Raw genomic sequence first — 21,210 nt, forward strand, 5'->3', positions numbered from 1 at the left:
CACCCAGTGAAAAAGTTTTATCTACAGCTGGATTGACGTTGAATTCAAGGAGATCCAAAAATTTAAATAAAATCATTTTTATATATGATAATTATAAAATCACGAAATTGATTTTGGATTTATTGTGAGTTTTCTTTTAAATAAAGATCAGAACATATGCCGAGATATCTGTAGAATAGTGTATATTTTTATAATTGCGCCGATTTACGCCGCTTTTGATGACGGAGGCTAAAAATTGGCGCGCCGGGGGCAGGCGACAAATTGTGCCGGCCACCGATAGTTTCGTACACGCACAGGTCTATTTATACATTATGAAATATTATATACGTCTATTAGACATGGTTATAATATATTTATGAATTTAAAAAAATATAATATCTATTATAATAATCCTCAAAAAACGGCAATCAAGTTTAACCAATAGAGTTCTTTTAAAAAATATTTGTCCAATAATAATCATCATAGAAATTTTAAGCCATTAGTAATTCCCATGTGATATATAATATGGCGAAACACAATATCCATATCAAATTTACCATTGCATGTAAAATATTCTTTTTTCAACAAATTTTATCTAGATAATATTTTTGAAATATTTGCTCAACACCATAGTAAACACTATATTCTTCATTTATTTTATTTTTAATGTGTAAACTTTCATTAGAGTCTATGACATCTGGGCTGAATCAAGGAGAGTTGGCTTCAAAGTTAAATTTCAATTATTTTATTTTTGATAAAATCACATATACCAAGGTAAAAGTTCTTATATTTTAAATTTATATAAAAAAAATTCTCTTTACCTTTTAAAACCTAATTAATCAAAATTCAGATGCCATATCAATATCAGATGATGTTTAGATATTAGTAATAAATATTTGCTCAACACCAAAGTAAACAATATTTATTAAAATCTTCTATTATTTTATTTTTGATGTGTAAACTTTCATTAGAGTCTATGACATCTGGATTGAATCAAGGAGAGTTGGCTTCAAAGTTAAATTTCAATTATTTTATTTTTAATTAGATCACAAATACCAAGGTTTCTTATATTTTAAATTTATTTTAAAAAAATTCTTTTTACCTTTTAAAACCTAATTAATCAAAATTCAGAGATGCCATATCAATATCAGATGATGTTGAGATATTAGTAATATTAGCCTATTTATCTTTCATTTTTCAAAAGTATAATTTTTAACAAATAATTTTTATGCATTATTATATCATGCATTTTGCTTTTTTTTAAATCAAGGCCTATACCAAAATATATGTTGCTGTACACCAAAATAAAAACTATTTCTAATATTGGAGAGTGGTTAAATTAAAAACACTATACTTTATGAATTATCACTTCTATGAAATATCAGAGCAAATATATATATAAAATAAGGTCAGACAACTTTAGTTAAAAAATTGAGGCTAAGCAAAACTTGGGATGGGCATTAATTAAATTCTTATTGGGCCTAAAAATGTTGTCATTTGCAGACCTCTGGTGATAATACAATTATATATTTTTGTTTTTCTTTAAATTTCTGAACATATTAAAAAAGTAATTTTTATGGTTCCACGTCAATTCGGCGATATAAACAAATAGCATGAAAAGCTATTTTGCCTTCTCCCTTAACTCCATCCTAATTGATACGTATACTTAATAAGTTAAGGCTCTGGATTTTGACCCTTGGCAATTATTTTTGCTATAGCCCATTCCAATGGGGTAGATACTACCACAGTGTTTTATGAGATAATCACTTTGGCCCCATAATTGATTTTAATTTATGATGGCAGGTCTTTTTTAATTTAGGAAGGTTTTAAAAGCTTCTAAATGATTCTTGATGAGTGCAGATTTTATAAGAAGTGAGAACAAAAACCATTGTATCTGGGTAAAAAATTTGTTACAAATATCATAACTTACAAATCATATTTTTTTTATTCCATATTTTCCGTAATATATTTGACCTTTTCTCTAAAAATTTATAGAAATCATGGAAGAATAAATATGGATAATCTATTCCTTTCATTTTATTATTGATTAAAGAAAAGATTTTTTCAACGTTAGCATTATGAGCTGATATAAAAAAAGAAGCATGCTATAATAGCAGTTCACTACATTGGTGAAAGATTGGGATATAAAAGAAATTAGACCCATTTTTGATGATGAGCAAGTTTTGCATATTCAACACGTCTGATTTTATTTGTAAGAAAATTTTTATTTTTTTATAAAAATCTATATAGACTTTTTTAAATCTGACTTAGGAACATTTTAATTTTCATCCATTTGAAACATTCCAATTCTTTATAAAGGTTCTGATTAGAGAGCAAAATATAAAATTCTATATCTATACATTCAATAAATTATCATTGAATTTATTTAATTTTTTTGTCCATTTTTAATATCTGTTTCAAATGTTACTTGAAGATAAGTTATGCTCTCATCTAGCTAGAATATATTTTTCAGATTATAAATTACAAATACAAATGAATAAGAAATATTTTTAAAGATTTTTTATTGTGCACATAAATGAAAATTACTAACCATATACTTCATATAAATAATGAATTTTAGATCTAAAAAATATAAATTTCTAAATCACACCTCTTCATCCATTGTTAAATAAAGGTAAAATTTATTATTTTATCATTGAATAAAGAAGAAAATTCTGATTCCCCGTCATTTTTGACGGGCTATCAGCTAGTAATTATTATATTTCTCTTTTTAACTATTATTTAATAAGTCGTGCTTATGGATATTACAAGCCTATTTTTTATTATTTTAAGTTAGGTATATTATATTTAATAAAGTTTTTTTAAATGTAAAGTTGAAATTAAGTTTAATGTCATTTTTTATATAAAATTTGCTTCAAAAACTAGCCTCATCTTAAATTTTCATACAATATAAGTAGAATATAATTTTTTATTGAAAAAACTAATAGTAGTGTGTATAAAATAAACTTCTTATCAAATACAATATTATATAAATTTTTTTATTAAATACTATAATTATAATGTAATTTTTAATTTTCGTGGGAATGTTGCCAATTCATCAAGAATTTCATTTGTCGTTGGAACCAAATCTCTGTGAATATTTAACAGAGATAACCTATTTAGCCAAGATTCGGAAGTAGTACTTCGTAAATAAGTTTACAACCTTCTCAAGTTGGAAAAAGTTCTTTCATTCATACATGTTGTAATAGGCAAACATGCAAGAATATAAAACAACTTTTAAATATTAGGAAATTGAGCCAAGGTTTCTTTGCATCGATTGAGCGCATCAATACCATGCTCAGGTAAAATAGCTAAACGTAGTAAATATTTATACCACAATACGAATTCACTGATTAAATTTATTTCAGTATCAATATCATAGGAATAAAATTTTGCAAAATATTTAATTTTACCAATAGTGACATTAGAAAACGAGTAAGATCCTTGGGTAATAAAACTTGAAGATTGCTAAATACTTGTATTTTATCTAAAAACCGTATTTTTATTTGCGATAAAGAAGTATCTAAGAATGGGATGAAAATGGATATTTTATAATATTCTTCAGTTGAGCCAATATTTATTTTACATCTCAATAATTGCCTAGGTGCTAGACGAGTTTTAATTAGTGTTATATCATAAAATTTAGCCTTCGATTCAACGTCTAGTTAAATATTATGAAAATATTCATCTATATTCATTCTTATTGTATCTACCTGTACATATATATTTTTCGCCAAATCAATAACCTGAACCAAATCTAAATTTGGTTTTTGTAAATACAAAGTAGTGAGCTATAGGAAAATAAATTATTGATGCAACTAGCAGCAATGATAAACTCTGATTGATAATTGAATTCAATAATGATATCGCTTCTGACGACACATTACTTTTTTTCATGCTCAGCCTTATTTAACTTTTGTATTTCTATTTCTTCTGTTCTACAAAATGGAAGTAAAAATGAAAAATATTTAAAAAATTATAGATATTTATTAATAATTAAAATATTATTAAAAATACTTATTAATTCTAATAATAATTTTGAATTTAATAAAATAATTATATATAATAATAAAATAAATTACTATTAGATTCAATCTCTTTGACTAAAAATTTTTCTATTTTATTAATATTTTTGAATAAATGTTCTCACAAGGAAAGGAAATTTTAATAAAATTTATTTATAAAAAATAAGTTTTATGTTGGAAAATTGATATTCAAATATTTGTAAAATTTTGATTGATAGAGGGGGGGGGATTTTTATTAGCTTAAAATGATATTTATTAAAACAGTCAAATTTGCGATGGGGAGGGGGGGGGCATTGGTTACGCGCCTGATCAGACTCATATATTTAATGTAATGTTGTTAAGTTACTTTTGAAACATTACTAGTTACAAATACTATACATTGGTAAAAATATAACTAGTTATTTGTTACAGTTACATTATAAGATACTTGATTCTTATAAATTTTAAAATGGTCTATTAATTCTAAAAATGGGTTTCAGGTTATGTATTAAGAATTAATGATTTTTTCACTCAAATATTTGTAAATATGATATTTATATATACAGTTGTTGTAAATTATTTTAAACTTAGCAAATATATATTTTTTAATGTTAATTCAAATAGAACTGTATAATATTGGAGTTTTTTTGTCAGAAATTGTGATAATAAGAATAATAAGGAAAGGGTATTGGATAATTTATTTTTTTATTTAATTATATATGCATGCATCTTATTGTATAATATGGAAAACACTTTAGATCATAGAATTTACCTATTTTTTTGGAAGGCAAAAAATCCTGAACAATGACAAAAATACCTAGATAATTCCCCCATTTTCAAAAAAATTAAATTAGCCTATAGAATGAAGGTTATTTGATTAATCTTTTGTTGAAGGTAGTGTTGTTAAAAAGTCAAGTTCATCCAACTTAGACTCACTAACTCAAACTCAAGTCGTGAGCTACAATTATGAACTCAAGTCGTAAACTAAGTTCTTAAAATATTCGTCCTTTAGTCGACTAGAGGACGAATATTTTATGAACTTAAGTCGTCAATAGAGGACGAATATTTCAGATTTATTATTATTAATTAAAATATTTTTTGTATTTTACATTTTTTTACTTTAGACTTTCATGAGTCGTGAATGCAAATTATATAGTTGAGTCGACTAGAGGACGAATAGTTCTATGAACTTGAGTCGTCAATTTGAATCGACTAGAGGACGAATATTTCAAATTAATTATTATTATTTATGATATTTGTTCTGTTATTTACATTTTTTTTACTTTAGACATCCAATTTGAGTCATGAAAACAAATTATATAGTTGAGTCGACTAGAGGACGAATATTTCAAATTATTTATTATTAATTAAGATAATTTTTGTTTTTTACATTTTTTTTACTTTAGACTTTCATGAGTCGTGAATACAAATTATATAGTTGAGTCGCCTAGAGGACGAATAGTTCTATGAACTTGAGTCGACTTAAGGACGAAGAATTAGTTATTATTAATTTATAAAACATTTTTCTTTAACTTTAGACTTCCAATTTGAGTTGTTATACGAGTTATATACTTAAGTCGTCTAGAAGACAAATAGATGTGTCGTTTTTTAGACTCAGACTCAAACGGGTCGTTTTTTACGACTTCAACCCAAAGTTGTGCTAGTTTTATTCGATCCGATCCAAAATATGGGTCGTTTTTTAAAGGACGATCTAAGGTATGGGTTTCTTTTTTTCACCTCACCCATTATCCTGATCATTTTTTTCGACCAAGACTTCTAGGGTTGACTCCAATCTATATAATAATAACATTTAGTAGTTAAAATTATTGGAGGGTAAGTTATTTATAGCTTTTTTTAATTATAATGCTCTGACTTACTATTATTAATGCACTGCATTGGTCATCGTTATTTTTTAAACAGTGATTATGTACCATAAAAAAGTGACAATTGTCATAATCGTTATTTTTGAATTTTTAAGGCAAATAGGTAAAAATATACATAGTAAACATGTTAAATTAAATTTCAGTGAAGGTGTATCATAGAAAAATAACAATTGTCAAAATTTTTTTTGAATTTTTTAAAGCAAATGGGTAAAAATAGATATTGTAAACATTTCAAATAAAAATTTCAGTGAATATGTACCGTAGAAAGATGACAATTGATTTTAAAAAGTGCGATAGGACCTGTTAAAAAATTTAAATGAGGCATTTTGATGAAATAAATAGTAAAGGTTTCTGAAAATGCCTTGAAAAACTGGCATAATTCGCAAATATATTGAGCGTTAAATTACATAACGAATTGTGTTCATTTACCAGTATATTCAAAGATTTAATAGCAGAATTAAAGATATGGATGATGATATCATATATACAAGTGAGGAGTTAAATGAAGAAGATGGAATATCACAATATGGTTTGATAATAAAGGTATAAGGTGTTTAATAGGTGTGTATGAAATCATTACAAGTTACAATATGCACAAAAGTGCATACATTTTTTTATTTTTGACATATGAATACATTTTAATTTTGTCATTTGCGGAGGTAATTGCAAGAGAACATTTAGTAAATTAAAAAATTATAAAAAATAGGCTGAGCTAATATAGACCAAGAAAAATTATGCGCGTTTTTAATTAAAATTTAAAAAAATGTATTGTAAAAATCTTAGAAAATTTTTTTTTAAATTCTCCCCAAATAAACCTCGGTCCAAAACATAAAAAAATTATATTAGATTCATAACTTTGATGTTAATCTTCATTAAAGTTCAAAAACTCTTATTATTAAAAAATTATATCAAAAATATTTTTTTAAAATTTTATCAAAATGTTTTTACAATAATTATGGAAAGTTATTTAACTATATAAGAATGTTTTTTCACATTATGGAAATGTGTTACAATTAAAATTGCACATATACAGTAATAATTTTGTTACTGTTGTATTTAATACATGATTTATTTACTATTCTTTTTTATTAAAAGATTAAATCGTTGAACATATCAAAAAAATTTTTTTAAATAAATAAATATTGTTAATAGTGACAAAAACAAGAAAATATTACTTTTTTAAAATAGCCCAAAATTTCTTTGGAAAGAGATAGGATAGATTTATTTTGGGAGAAAGAAACAAGGGGAGGGATTAGTTATTATTGAGGTGTGGGGGGGTTACTAATAATTTTTATTTATTTATTTCTTATATTTTATTAATAATATTTTTTGCACAATCATATTTAAAATTATTTTATATGAAAACATATTTGAAAAAATCATTTTCCTATTTTTTTTTTATTTCACATCTTTTCATACTAAAATACTTCTCTCCAGATGATTTGGAAACACAGCCTTATTCGGTCTGTATGCATCACGAATTGAGAAAGTAATTACAAATATTTGGTTATATTAATTTATAATTTTAGAGAAGCTAGTGAATTTCCAGATCTCAGAAGGGATGAAATTATAGAATGTCAAAGAACCGGTTGCACCAGCGTCAACTAATATACTTAATTGGTGGGCGAAAAACAGCGATTTTTACCCAACCTTGTCGCTGATAGCTATGGATTACCTTGCTCAACAAACGTCCAGCGTTCCAAGCGAAAGAGCATTCAGCAAGGCCCTTGATTTTTTGACCAAGAAGCGAAACAGGATGTCACCAACAACATTTAAACATTGTATGTGCTTAAATAATTGGGATGTTTCAATATGAAATCATTATATATATGTCGTATTGGGATATGGAATCTCGTGGGATTCGGAATCCTAACGTGGGGATTCGAGATCTTGAATCCCCACGTTTTGGAATCTTTTTTTTAAATTAAAAAAAATTTCGGAATATTTTTTTTAAAAATTATTAAATTATATTTCATTTTAGCTTTATATAAAAATTTTAATATTTGGAGAATTTATTAAGAATTTAATAAAATCTTTCTTTTCTTTCTTTCTTATTACTTTAAGTGATCTTTCTTTTCTTTCTTTCATTACTTTCCTAAAATTTTTTATTTTAATATTTGGAGAATTTCTTATGAATTTAATAATCATCTGTATACATTTTAATACAATATTTCAATTTAATGAATAAAATTGACTCGTTTATTACTATATTTCGATATTTTTATTTTGTATAAATTTAAATAATATATTTCAATTTATTTCGAATTAACCCTTCCCAACAAAGGTTAAAAAAATCACTTAAACTTTAAAGATGGGGTCTATTTTATCCCCTAATAAATACAAAATAATATACCCGACTTAAGCAATAACCATATTTTAATTTTTCTTTCTTTCTTATTACTTTCCTAAAATTTTTGAAAAAAATATTCACAAAAACAACAAAAAAAAATTGAAAAAACGAAAAAAAACAACACCAGTTTTTTTTTAAATCTAGCTATTTTTTTTATATAATAAAAAGGTAAAATCATGGGGAAATTTTCGTATATTATTTTTTTTTTATTTTTTTTTTTAATATTTTTTTTTTATTTATTTTTTTTAAAATATATTTTTTTATTTATTATTATTTTTAAATTTAAAAAAAATCTTAAGTATATTTAAGAATTTAGAAAAAAAGAGTATATTTAAGAATTTAGAAAAAAAGAGTATATTTAAGAATTTAGAAAAAAAGAGTATATTTAAGAATTTAGAAAAAAAGAGTATATTTAAGAATTTAGAAAAAAAGAGTATTATATTTAAAAGAATTTAGAAAAAAAGAGTATATTTAAGAATTTAGAAAAAAGAGTATATTTAAGAATTTAGAAAAAAAGAGTATATTTAAGAATTTAGAAAAAAAGAGTATATTTAAGAATTTAGAAAAAAAGAGTATATTTAAGAATTTAGAAAAAAAGAGTATATTTAAGAATTTAGAAAAAAAGAGTATATTTAAGAATTTAGAAAAAAAGAGTATATTTAAGAATTTAGAAAAAAAGAGTATTATATTTAAAAGAATTTAGAAAAAAAGAGTATATTTAAGAATTTAGAAAAAAGAGTATATTTAAGAATTTAGAAAAAAAGAGTATATTTAAGAATTTAGAAAAAAAGAGTATATTTAAGAATTTAGAAAAAAAGAGTATATTTAAGAATTTAGAAAAAAAGAGTATATTTAAGAATTTAGAAAAAAAGAGTATTATATTTAAAAGAATTTAGAAAAAAAGAGTATATTTAAGAATTTAGAAAAAAGAGTATATTTAAGAATTTAGAAAAAAAGAGTATATTTAAGAATTTAGAAAAAAAGAGTATATTTAAGAATTTAGAAAAAAAGAGTATATTTAAGAATTTAGAAAAAAAGAGTATATTTAAGAATTTAGAAAAAAAGAGTATATTTAAGAATTTAGAAAAAAAGAGTATATTTAAGAATTTAGAAAAAAAGAGTATTATATTTAAAAGAATTTAGAAAAAAAGAGTATATTTAAGAATTTAGAAAAAAGAGTATATTTAAGAATTTAGAAAAAAAGAGTATATTTAAGAATTTAGAAAAAAAGAGTATATTTAAGAATTTAGAAAAAAAGAGTATATTTAAGAATTTAGAAAAAAAGAGTATATTTAAGAATTTAGAAAAAAAGAGTATATTTAAGAATTTAGAAAAAAAGAGTATTATATTTAAAAGAATTTAGAAAAAAAAGAGTATATTTAAGAATTTAGAAAAAAAAAGTATATTTAAGAATTTAGAAAAAAAGAGTATATTTAAGAATTTAGAAAAACAGAGTATATTTAAGAATTTAGAAAAATAGGTATACTAAATAATTAATCAATTTATTTGAATACACATAACATATATACAGGTCCGTGAAGTTGGCCCCGCAATTTTTGATTTTCAATGGTTTATCAGTTGGTGTGATTAGTACCCGATTTGTAGCGTTTTCAGTTCGATTTGTACCATCACCGTTTTTGAGATATTCAAAGAACAAAATGGGGGGCCAACTTCACGACAGCCCCCCAACTTTTGAACTTAAAAATAAAAAGTGATTAGGTCAATAGAGAATGATTTGTACCGTTTTCAGTTCGATTTGTACCATCACCGTTTCCAGCTATTGACCGTTGAAATAATGGCGCCAAAAATAAAAAACACTCAACATTTATTTTTTTAAAAATTTTTTTAAAGTACAACGGTAGAGAATTTTTTTCTCTCTAATGATGCCTCAAATTAAGCTTTATCTTCATTATTTATTTCGGAAATCAAATTTTAAACCTTATATTATAGCGTGAAGTTATCCCCCCCCCCATTATTCAAAATTTGAGATTTTTCAAATTTTTAAAACGGATTGATTTGTACCCGATTTGTACCGTTTCAAACTCGATTTGTACCATTACCGTTTTCCAGCTATTGACCGTTAAAGATATGGCGCCAAAAATAAAAAAACACTCAACATTTATTTTTTTTAAAAATTTTTTAACCCACAACGGTAGAGAATTTTTTTCTCTTCCTAATGATGCCTCAAATTAAGCTTTATCTTCATTATTTATTTCGGAAATCAAATTTTAAACCTTATATTATAGCGTGAAGTTAGCCCCCCCCCCTAATATTCAAAATTTGAGATTTTTCAAATTTTTAAAACGGGATTGATTTGTACCCGATTTGTACCGTTTCAAACTCGATTTGTACCATTACCGTTTTCCAGCTATTGACCGTTAAAGATATGGCGCCAAAAATAAAAAACACTCAACATTTATTTTTTTAAAAAAATTTTTAACGCACAACGGTAGAGAATTTTTTTATCTTCCTAATGATGCCTCAAATTATGCTTTATCTTTATTATTTATTTCGGAAATCAAATTTTAAACCTTGGCGCCATATCTTTAACGGTCAATAGCTGGAAAACGATAATAGTACAAATCGAGTTTGAAACGGTACAAATCGGGTACAAATCAATCCCGTTTTAAAAATTTGAAAAATCTCAAATTTTGAATATTGGGGGGGGGGGGCTAACTTCACTCTATAATATAAGGTTTAAAATTTGATTTCCGAAATAAATAATGAAGATAAAGCTTAATTTGAGGCATCATTAGGAAGAGAAAAAAATCTCTACCGTTGTGCGTTAAAAAATTTTTTAAAAAATAAATGTTGAGTGTTTTTTTATTTTTGGCGCCATATTTTCAACGGTCAATAGCTGGAAAACGGTGATGGTACAAATCGAACTGAAAACGGTACAAATCGGGTACTAATCACACCAACTGATAAACCATTGAAAATCAAAAATTGCGGGGCCAACTTCACGGACCTCATATATACAATGTTAAATTTAAAAAACTTTGATATTGTATCAAAAAATTTCCTTCAAAATCCACACGATATTTATTTATCAAAAAAAAAATCTAAAAATACGCCAATTGAAAGAAAAAAGTAACAAAAAAGTTATAAGCAAAAATAAAAATTTGTGCCAACTTCACGCTTAAAAGTCGATTGGAAGCACTAACGATGAAACTTATATCATTCTTAAGCGCTTCGTTAGTAGAGATTAAATCAGTTCCGTAGCCGAATTTAAGAATAAATATTCACGAAAAAACAAAAATAAACAAATAATGGCGACGTGCCAAAACAAAAACTATAGGAGTACTAAACATCCGGTTTTCGCCATTATCTAGTGCTTAATTAGTGTATTTAAATTCCGTTATTAATTTACTTAACCGCCTTATAAAAAAAAGTTATAAGCTAAATAAAAACTATGACGTCACGATTTAGGCGTGAAGTTGGCCGAACTTTTGGAAGCACTAACGATGAAACTTATATATTTAGATCTCATTATTATCAATATAATTATGCAGGAATTCTGATAGTTACCCTGATTCAATATAGCATATCAATAATTCAAATTTTCTGACACCTCTTTAGAATCTTAAAAAAAAGAATATATCATATCAAATTGATTATGTTTCTATAGATAGATATGAATAATTGTATTCATACTCTTCTCTAGAAATTATCAAAACAACTAAAGAAGTTGTTAATAAAAATGCAAGTCCAACTCCACTTAGTGGTCGAAAATATAATCCTCGAGCGTTATATCTTTTTATTGGAAAACTGTTACTCGATAATATAAATAGATTGTAGAATAAGAGTGTTATATTTTTATTCGAATATTAAACTAAAATATTGATGGAAGAATAAAGAAGGAAAAAATTATAAAAAATGTATGATATAATTTTCAACGAATAAAACAGCAATTAGCGAAAATAATTTTTTCACAAACTCGATTTTCATAATTCTGCTGAAAAGTAAAAATTTTTACCATATATCTCCCCCACCCCACCAATTTTTGTTTTTTTTTGGCAAAGTCTGATTAATGTTTTATTTATTATTATGTTTTTTATTGCATTGTTATATTTTTTATTATTATTTTATAAATGAAGTTAGTAGAATTTACAAGTAAAAAGATATTGTTATTATTTAAAAATATTAAAAAAAATTTTAAAATAGTTAGCTATATTATTTAAATTTAGGTTTTAATATAATAATTAAATAAATTTCAAGTAAAAAGTAAGTAAAGATAACTATAGTGGCTATTTTTTTAAATTGGTTATTAAATTAAGTAAATTATAAGTAAAAATGAAAAAAATTTAATCAAGAATTTTAAAAAGAAAATGGCCCTGATGATACAAATTATGGACTATATATAAATATTTTTTAAAATTCTAGCCATGCAAATGTTACCACTGCAACTATTGCTGTACAATTATATTGCTAAAAAAAAGTTTTTTTGGAGCAGTGCCAGCCTTCGGTCGTGATTTTGAATTGGCTTATTTACCCCCCTTTTAATTCTTAGAATTATTAACAAAGTTGGTAAACGTTTTATAATTTCAAAATAGGTAACAGATGAAAATGATAAATTATGAATGAATGATGTTGATTTATTAATATGATTAAGATAAGAATAGAAAGGAAAGAAATTTACAAACTAAACATGTTTTTTGAATAAATATTAAAAATTATTTATATATTGGATCTGCTGTTTAACACTAATCACAAAAAAATAAATTTCGGCTCAAAAGTTGGTTTGAGCCTGAGTCAAATTTTTGACTTAATAACTGGCTGATTTTAGAGCTAAATAGGCTTGGCTCAGCCGTTTAACAACACTAGTAATCCAAGAAGCCGGATTGGACCAGCCGTTTAACAACACTAGTAATCCAAGAAGCCGGATTGGATCAGCCGTTTAACAACACTAATCACAAATAAATAAATATCGGCTCAAAAGTCAACTGAGCGAACTCCTTAGCCGGCTTGAGCCAACACCTGATTCGACTCAGCCGGCTTGAGCTTCGAATTTTCGGCTAAAAATCTGGCTGAGTTTAGGATTAAGTCGACTTGGCTCAGTTTCATAGGTATAAAAAAGAGCCACTTTGGAATGTGTAAAATTTTTAAATTGCTTATATCTCAAAAACTATTTTTGCCATCTTTACCTTAATATTTTTATAAAACTTATTAAAAGCTAGCATATTTTACTGTAACAATATTTATAGTTATCTTCACACTCATCACTATCTATATTATCCTTCTCTTTTTCCGAATTGTGAATGCTGTCATATAAATAGTCATCACTTGACTCTCAATCTACTTCATCTATATAAAATATTATAAATAACATGTTCAAAGTATATATTTTTACCTATTAGCATAATTAAATTCAAAAAGTATAAGATTATGACAATTTGTCACATTTCTATGGGTCATCTTCACTGAAAATATAATTTAACATGTTTACAATATATATTTTTACATATTTGCTTTGAAAAAATTCAAAGAGGTTCAAAAATAACGATTATGACAATTGTCATTTTTATATGGTACATCTTCATTGAAATTTTAATTTAACAGATTTACAACATATATTTTTACAAATTTGCTTTAAAAAAATTCGAAAAAGTTCAAAAATAACAATTATGACAATTGTCATTTTTTTATGGGTCATCTTCATTAAAAATTTAATTTAACATGTTTACAATATATATTTGGCTGATATTTATAGTAATAACTCTACACATGCTGGAATACATTTCCCGTTAAATCCGATTTTTAAATTTTTTCAAGAGATTCCGAATCCCCATACGACATCATAAAGAATAGCTATAACATAGTCACAAAAGATTATTTCCGACTAATGCCTAATCCATTAAACCCTATTCTTTATTTCTCCAATGCTCTTAGACCCTATATTTACGAGGATATAAAATAGAATCCTCAACCAAGATATCAATATCTAGCGGTATTTTTAATATATTTAAAATTACAACATAATCTTAATCATTTTCTTACGCTTTGTCTTAAAGAAATATCGTGTGGATTTTGAAGGAAATTTTTTGATACAATATCAAAGTTTTTTAAATTTAACATTGTATATATGTTATGTTTATTCAAATAAATTGATTAATTATTTAGTATACCTATTTTTATAAATTCTTAAATATACTCTGTTTTTCTAAATTCTTAAATATACTCTGTTTTTCTAAATTCTTAAATATACTTTTTTTTTCTAAATTCTTAAATATACTCTTTTTTTCTAAATTCTTAAATATACTCTTTTTTTCTAAATTCTTAAATATACTTTTTTTTCTAAATTCTTAAATATACTCTGTTTTTCTAAATTCTTAAATATACTCTTTTTTTCTAAATTCTTAAATATACTCTTTTTTTCTAAATTCTTAAATATACTCTTTTTTTCTAAATTCTTAAATATACTCTTTTTTTCTAAATTCTTAAATATACTCTTTTTTCTAAATTCTTAAATATACTCTTTTTTTCTAAATTCTTAAATATATTTCTAAATTCTTAAATATACTCTTTTTTTCTAAATTCTTAAATATACTCTTTTTTCTAAATTCTTAAATATACTCTTTTTTTCTAAATTCTTAAATATACTCTTTTTTTCTAAATTCTTAAATATACTCTTTTTTTCTAAATTCTTAAATATACTCTTTTTTTCTAAATTTTTAAATATACTCTTTTTTCTAAATTCTTAAATATACTCTTTTTTTCTAAATTCTTAAATATACTCTTTTTTTCTAAATTCTTAAATATACTCTTTTTTTCTAAATTCTTAAATTTAAGATTTTTTTTAAATTTAAAAATAATAATAAATAAAAAAATATATTTTAAAAAAAATAAATAAAAAAAAATATTAAAAAAAAAAATAAAAAAAAAATAATATATGAAAATTTCCCCATGATTTTACCTTTTTATTATATAAAAAAAATAGTTAGATTTAAAAAAAATTGGTGTTGTTTTTTTGGTTAGGGTCCACTAGATCGTATGAACATTTGTGAAAAAACGTCAAATGACCTAAAATGGCCACAAATATATTTGAAGCGATTATAAAAGTGTATAATTTTGAAACGTTGTAACAGATTTGGCAAATAAATTAAAAAATGCTTTTTATTTTAAATTAAATTTAAATGGCTAAATGGTAATTAATATTTATATTAATACAAGAACAGTATATATTAAAAAATAAATAGCAGATAATTTACAATATTTTAACAAACTCTTAATGCTCTAGATCCATTAATATATAATAGACAGCACAATTGTATTATAAATATATCTTTGATATAACATCATTAAAATTTATATGAAATATCTCATAATAAAATTTTTAATTAATATATAAAAATGCAATCTCTTTTTTTTGCATGATAATGTATAAATTGAATTAAATTTTTCTTAGAATAGATAATATTATTGCTAACCATTTGATTATTAGAATTTGTATAATAGCTTTGTTTAAAAATGATATAAATAGCAGATAATTTACAATATTTTAGCAAACTCTTTATTATAAATATATCTTTGATATAACATTATTAAAATTTATATTAAATATCTCATAATAAAATTTTTAGTTAATATATAAAAATGTAATCTCTTTCTTTTGCATGATAATGTATAAATTGAATTAAATTTTTGTTAGAATAGATAATATTATTGTTGTATTTTGATTTGATCAAACTATATTGAACCATTTGATTATTAGAATTTGAATAATAGCTTTGTTTAAAAATGATATAAATAGCAGATAATTTACAATATTTTAGCAAACTCTTTATTATAAATATATCTTTGATATAACATTAAAATTTATATGAAATATCTCATAATAAAAATTTTAATTAATATATAAAAATGCAATCTCTTTTTTTTGCATGATAATGTATAAATTGAATTAAATTTTTCTTAGAATAGATAATATTATTGTTGTATTTTGATTTGATCAAACTATATTGAACCATTTGATTATTAGAATTTGAATAATAGCTTTGTTTAAAAATGATATAAATAGCAGATAATTTACAATATTTTAGCAAACTCTTTATTATAAATATATCTTTGATATAACATTATTAAAATTTATATGAAATATCTCATAATAAAAATTTTAATTAATATATAAAAATGCAATCTCTTTTTTTTGCATGATAATGTATAAATTGAATTAAATTTTTCTTAGAATAGATAATATTATTGTTGTATTTTGATTTGATCAAACTATATTGAACCATTTGATTATTAGAATTTGAATAATAGCTTTGTTTATATGCACTCTTTGTTTTGCCTAGTTTTCTAAAAAAATTAATTATTATATGCAAATTAAATAATATATACTTTACAATTTTCTTATTGATAATTGTTGCGATTTAGCATTAATCTCTTGGATTTTCATAATTATTTTGGGAACAAACTACTTTGGGAACGAACTATTTTTTTTGGGAACGAACTATTGCAATTACGACAAAAAACCTATTTCCTAAATTTTCATACGAATTAGAGGGACGATACCGTTTTTTTTCGTTTTTTCAATTTTTTTTTGTTGTTTTTGTGAATATTTTTTTCAAAAATTTTAGGAAAGTAATAAGAAAGAAAGAAAAATTAAAATATGGGTTATTGCTTAAGTCGGGTATATTATTTTGTATTTATTAGGGGATAAAATAGACCCCATCTTTAAAGTTTAAGTGATTTTTTTAACCTTTGTTGGGAAGGGTTAATTCGAAATAAATTGAAATATATTATTTAAATTTATACAAAATAAAAATATCGAAATATAGTAATAAACGAGTCAATTTTATTCATTAAATTGAAATATTGTATTAAAATGTATACAGATGATTATTAAATTCATAAGAAATTCTCCAAATATTAAAATAAAAAATTTTAGGAAAGTAATGAAAGAAAGAAAAGAAAGATCACTTAAAGTAAGAAAGAAAGAAAAGAAAGATTTTATTAAATTCTTAATAAATTCTCCAAATATTAAAATTTTTATATAAAGCTAAAATGAAATATAATTTAATAATTTTTTAAAAAAATATTCCGAATCCCCATGGGGATGGGGATTCGGAATATTTAAATATTTTTTTTAATTTAAAAAAAAGATTTCAAAAAAACGTGGGGATTCCGAATCCCACGAGATTCCATATCCCAATACGACATATATATACGTTTGTATCTTATTGATTCTATTATAAATCTTGTTATTTGTATTATAGTTATCAATAAATATTTAAAATATAAATAAATATTGTGTAATTTATATATTATTTTGAAGATATTTAGTAATAATTTATTTAATATAAGATTATAGGCCTCTTTTTATTAGATTTTATCTAAGGTTTTACAAATTTAAAATCAAAGATCAAAAACATTTTAATTTATGTTTCTCTATTTTAATAAATAATTTTTATGTAAAGTTAAAATAAAGTTTAACATTGAATTTATTTTAAAATTACCTCAGCTTAGAAAATTCTCAAATATCAAAAATTATGTCTCGCGTAATTTTTACGAGAATATTAAATATAGAATTACTATTCACTCACATAAATAAAACGTTTGAATAACTAAAAAATCTACGCGAATGAATTTTTTATTAATTAAATTTTTATAAATAAAACAATAAAATATGTTACTTTTTTTTATTATAATAACTAAATAAAAATATAAAATAAAAATATAAAATAAAAATATAAAATAAAAATATAAAATAAAAAATACAAATCTTATTTATTTTAAAAGTACCATGAAAACAAATAATATATTATTAAAAAGAGGAAAAAGGGAGTATTTCGAAGAAGCAAAAAATTCAAATTATATTAATTATTGAAAAAAAGATTTCAGGCATAAATTATTTTCGTGGGATAAAAAATTATCCCGATAAAAAAAAGGTCTACATTAAAACCAATGTTTGTCTTGACATAATAGAGCTATGGTTCATCTAAAAAAAGCCGGCAATATACATCACAGTATGAATAGGTTTTAAGCAGTAACACCCCCCCCCCCTTCGCGATTTTTATAATAAACATCTTGTTGGTATAAAGTGTATCGCTATATTATATTAGTTTTAAATCACGATCTTCCCCATTCCCAATAATTTATTCGTTCTCTAGTCGACATAAGTATATAACTCGTGTTCACGACTCAAGTTGGAAGTCTAAAGTTAAAAATAAAAAAAACAAAACAAATGTTTTATTAAATAATAATAACTAATTTCAAATCTTCGTCCTCTGGTCGACGACTCAAGTTCATAGAACTATTCGTCCGCTAGTCGACGACTCAAGTTCCTAGAACTATTCGTCCTCTAATCGACTCAAGTATATTATATTTCGTATAAATAACGACTCAAGTTACAAATCTAAAGTTAAAAATAAAAAAACAAATGTTTTGTTAATGATAACTAATTTAAAATCTTCGTCCTTTAGTACTCAAGTTCATGGAACTATTCGTCCACTAGTAGACGACTCAAGTTCATGGAACTATTCGTCCACTAGTCGACGACTCAAGTTCATAGAACTATTCGTCCTCTAGTCGACGACTCAAGTTCATATAACTATTCGTCCTCTAGTCGACTAAGTTCTTAGAACTATTCGTCTTCTAGTCGAAGACTTAAGTTCATAGAACTATTCGTCTTCTAGTCGACTAAGTTCATAAAACTATTCGTCCTCTAGTCGACTATGTTCATAGAACTATTCGTCCTCTAGTCGACTCAAGTTGATAGACCTAAGTTTATAACTCGAGTCAGTTTTGGGTCTCCACCAGTTGAAGGAAATGATATTTGATATCTGCATTATAATATTTTGTTTTTTTTTCATAGTCTTTGTCTTATTAGTAAGTAATGATGACTAATTTAGCATTTTATACAAAAATTATGAAATTCCAAAATAATCTAAATTTTTGTCTATCCTTATACTAAGTTTTATGCTCTAATTTAGTAAAATTTAAAAAAAATACATTTATAACTTATGAAATTCCAGAGTATAAATATTGCCAGCAACTTGAGAATATGGAAAATATTGTGCTAAATTTGTAAGGAAATATAATATTAAAAAATAGGTTTATTACTTGAATTTGGTTACAAAATTATAAAACACAACAATGTAATGATTTAAGGAAAGAAAATCTATTTCGACATATCCTTTGCGAACACAATCAGACATTTAAATAATAAAATTAATTTAGCACAAAGCTAGTCCCTTGCAACCAAGGTTTACCCCTCGCTTGGGATTATACATGTGTAGATCGTTTTGCCACATCTTTTACGGTTAACTCCATCACTAAACTGAAAATACAAAAAATAAATATAGCCACCTTAAATCTTTTGTTTGTTCGGGTAGTCTCAGACACCTGTGGATCATTTGGACCCCAAGCCCAAAATTATTCAAAATAATAGGGCAAAGGTTACGTTTAATCACATGTGATGCTTCTACCTAAGACAAAGAATATTAATAAATTTGTCAATCCAACTGTATATCTATACATGGGTCATTAAGCCCCACCAACCAAACCTAAATATAATATTTTATTTTTTTTATTTCTCTTCTTTTAATTATATATTTTTATAAAGTTATAGTATATATTAATTATAATTTTAATATTCTTTTAATAAATGATCAATTCACATATTAAAAATAAAATTAATTATTTTGAATATATTATTTAGATTTATACATACATATTTTCAGAAGTAACTAGTTACTTTTGGCAGTTACATTTCAAAATATAACTAGTTACAGTTACTATTTACAATTTTTAAAATATAACTAGTTACAGTTATTTTTTAGCAAAAATGAATAACTAGTTACTTTAACAACACTAATAAATACCCTGTTTTTACTTTTTACTATATTTTTTCTTTTAAATCAAACTTAACCTCGATCCCAAAAATATTTCCAATTTTTCAATTTGAATTTTCTTTGATTTATGCATGATCCCATTTATTTTAAATCTTATCATTTGCATTAACCTCAATTCCAAAAATATACTCTACAATATACTTTCCCTTTTTTCCCCTTTTTTTGCATAACCTTCTATTATTTTTTAATCATTACGTTTAACATGTAAACTGATTTTTAACTATTTCTTTTTAACATAAACAATTATATTTCTTTTTCCTCTAATTTATATTAAACAACTATACAATTTTAATCGCATAAACTTTAAGCAGTTTATTTTGAGATCCATAACCGAATAAATTCAAAGTAGTTTACATTAATTCAACTTCAGTTTATTATGAGAACAACTTACATTTGCAAAATAACCCCAAAAATATACATATTAATTCAATTTCAATAATCCCATATATATTTTTTATTTTTTTAAAATTATTGACCTATCCTAACACAAAAAGAAAATTTAACCCAGCGCATTTACTAAGTTTATTTGACTCGACATTTTAACTTATTTCTATGGCGAGGCACTTCCGTCATATCTTCCAATCTTATTTTGCACAATTTATTACCTAAATTTTCCATAATTATCCCCTTTTTTACCACTTTGTTAACAAAGAAATTAATCATTGGTAGCATTCCATCATTAATAACCTTTTCCCCATTTTAAGAGTTGAATATTGACCCCCGTATTTTTCATTAATTTATCCTTTGACATTTTTTTAAAATTTATTAAATTCACAACGTCCTATATATCTATTTAATTCTTCAATTTCCAAATAAAATTACCACAGTCATAAGATGTCAAAACAGTCAGAAACATGACACAGAAATTCTTTCGATTTTTATTTTGGCCTTCAGACTTAAATTTTTTGTTGTTATTAACGCCTCCGTCAAAATTTATATTTCCACTCATGTATTTTTGCATATCCCATGATATTTTTTCTTTAAATATATCATTCTCCTTTTCTTTTTTCCTTACAAATTTCGCCGGGAATTTTAGCGATACAGGCAATTTTTCTTGCTTCAATTTTAATTCTTTATACATTTTATCACATTTTATATAACTATTTTCTAACTCGGATTTTTCATCAAATACCTTACTG

This window comes from Gordionus sp. m RMFG-2023, chromosome 1, assembly GCF_954871325.1.
Source record: "Gordionus sp. m RMFG-2023 chromosome 1, tfGorSpeb1-WG-v2, whole genome shotgun sequence".
NCBI lineage: Eukaryota > Metazoa > Nematomorpha > Gordioida > Chordodea > Parachordodidae > Gordionus > Gordionus sp. m RMFG-2023.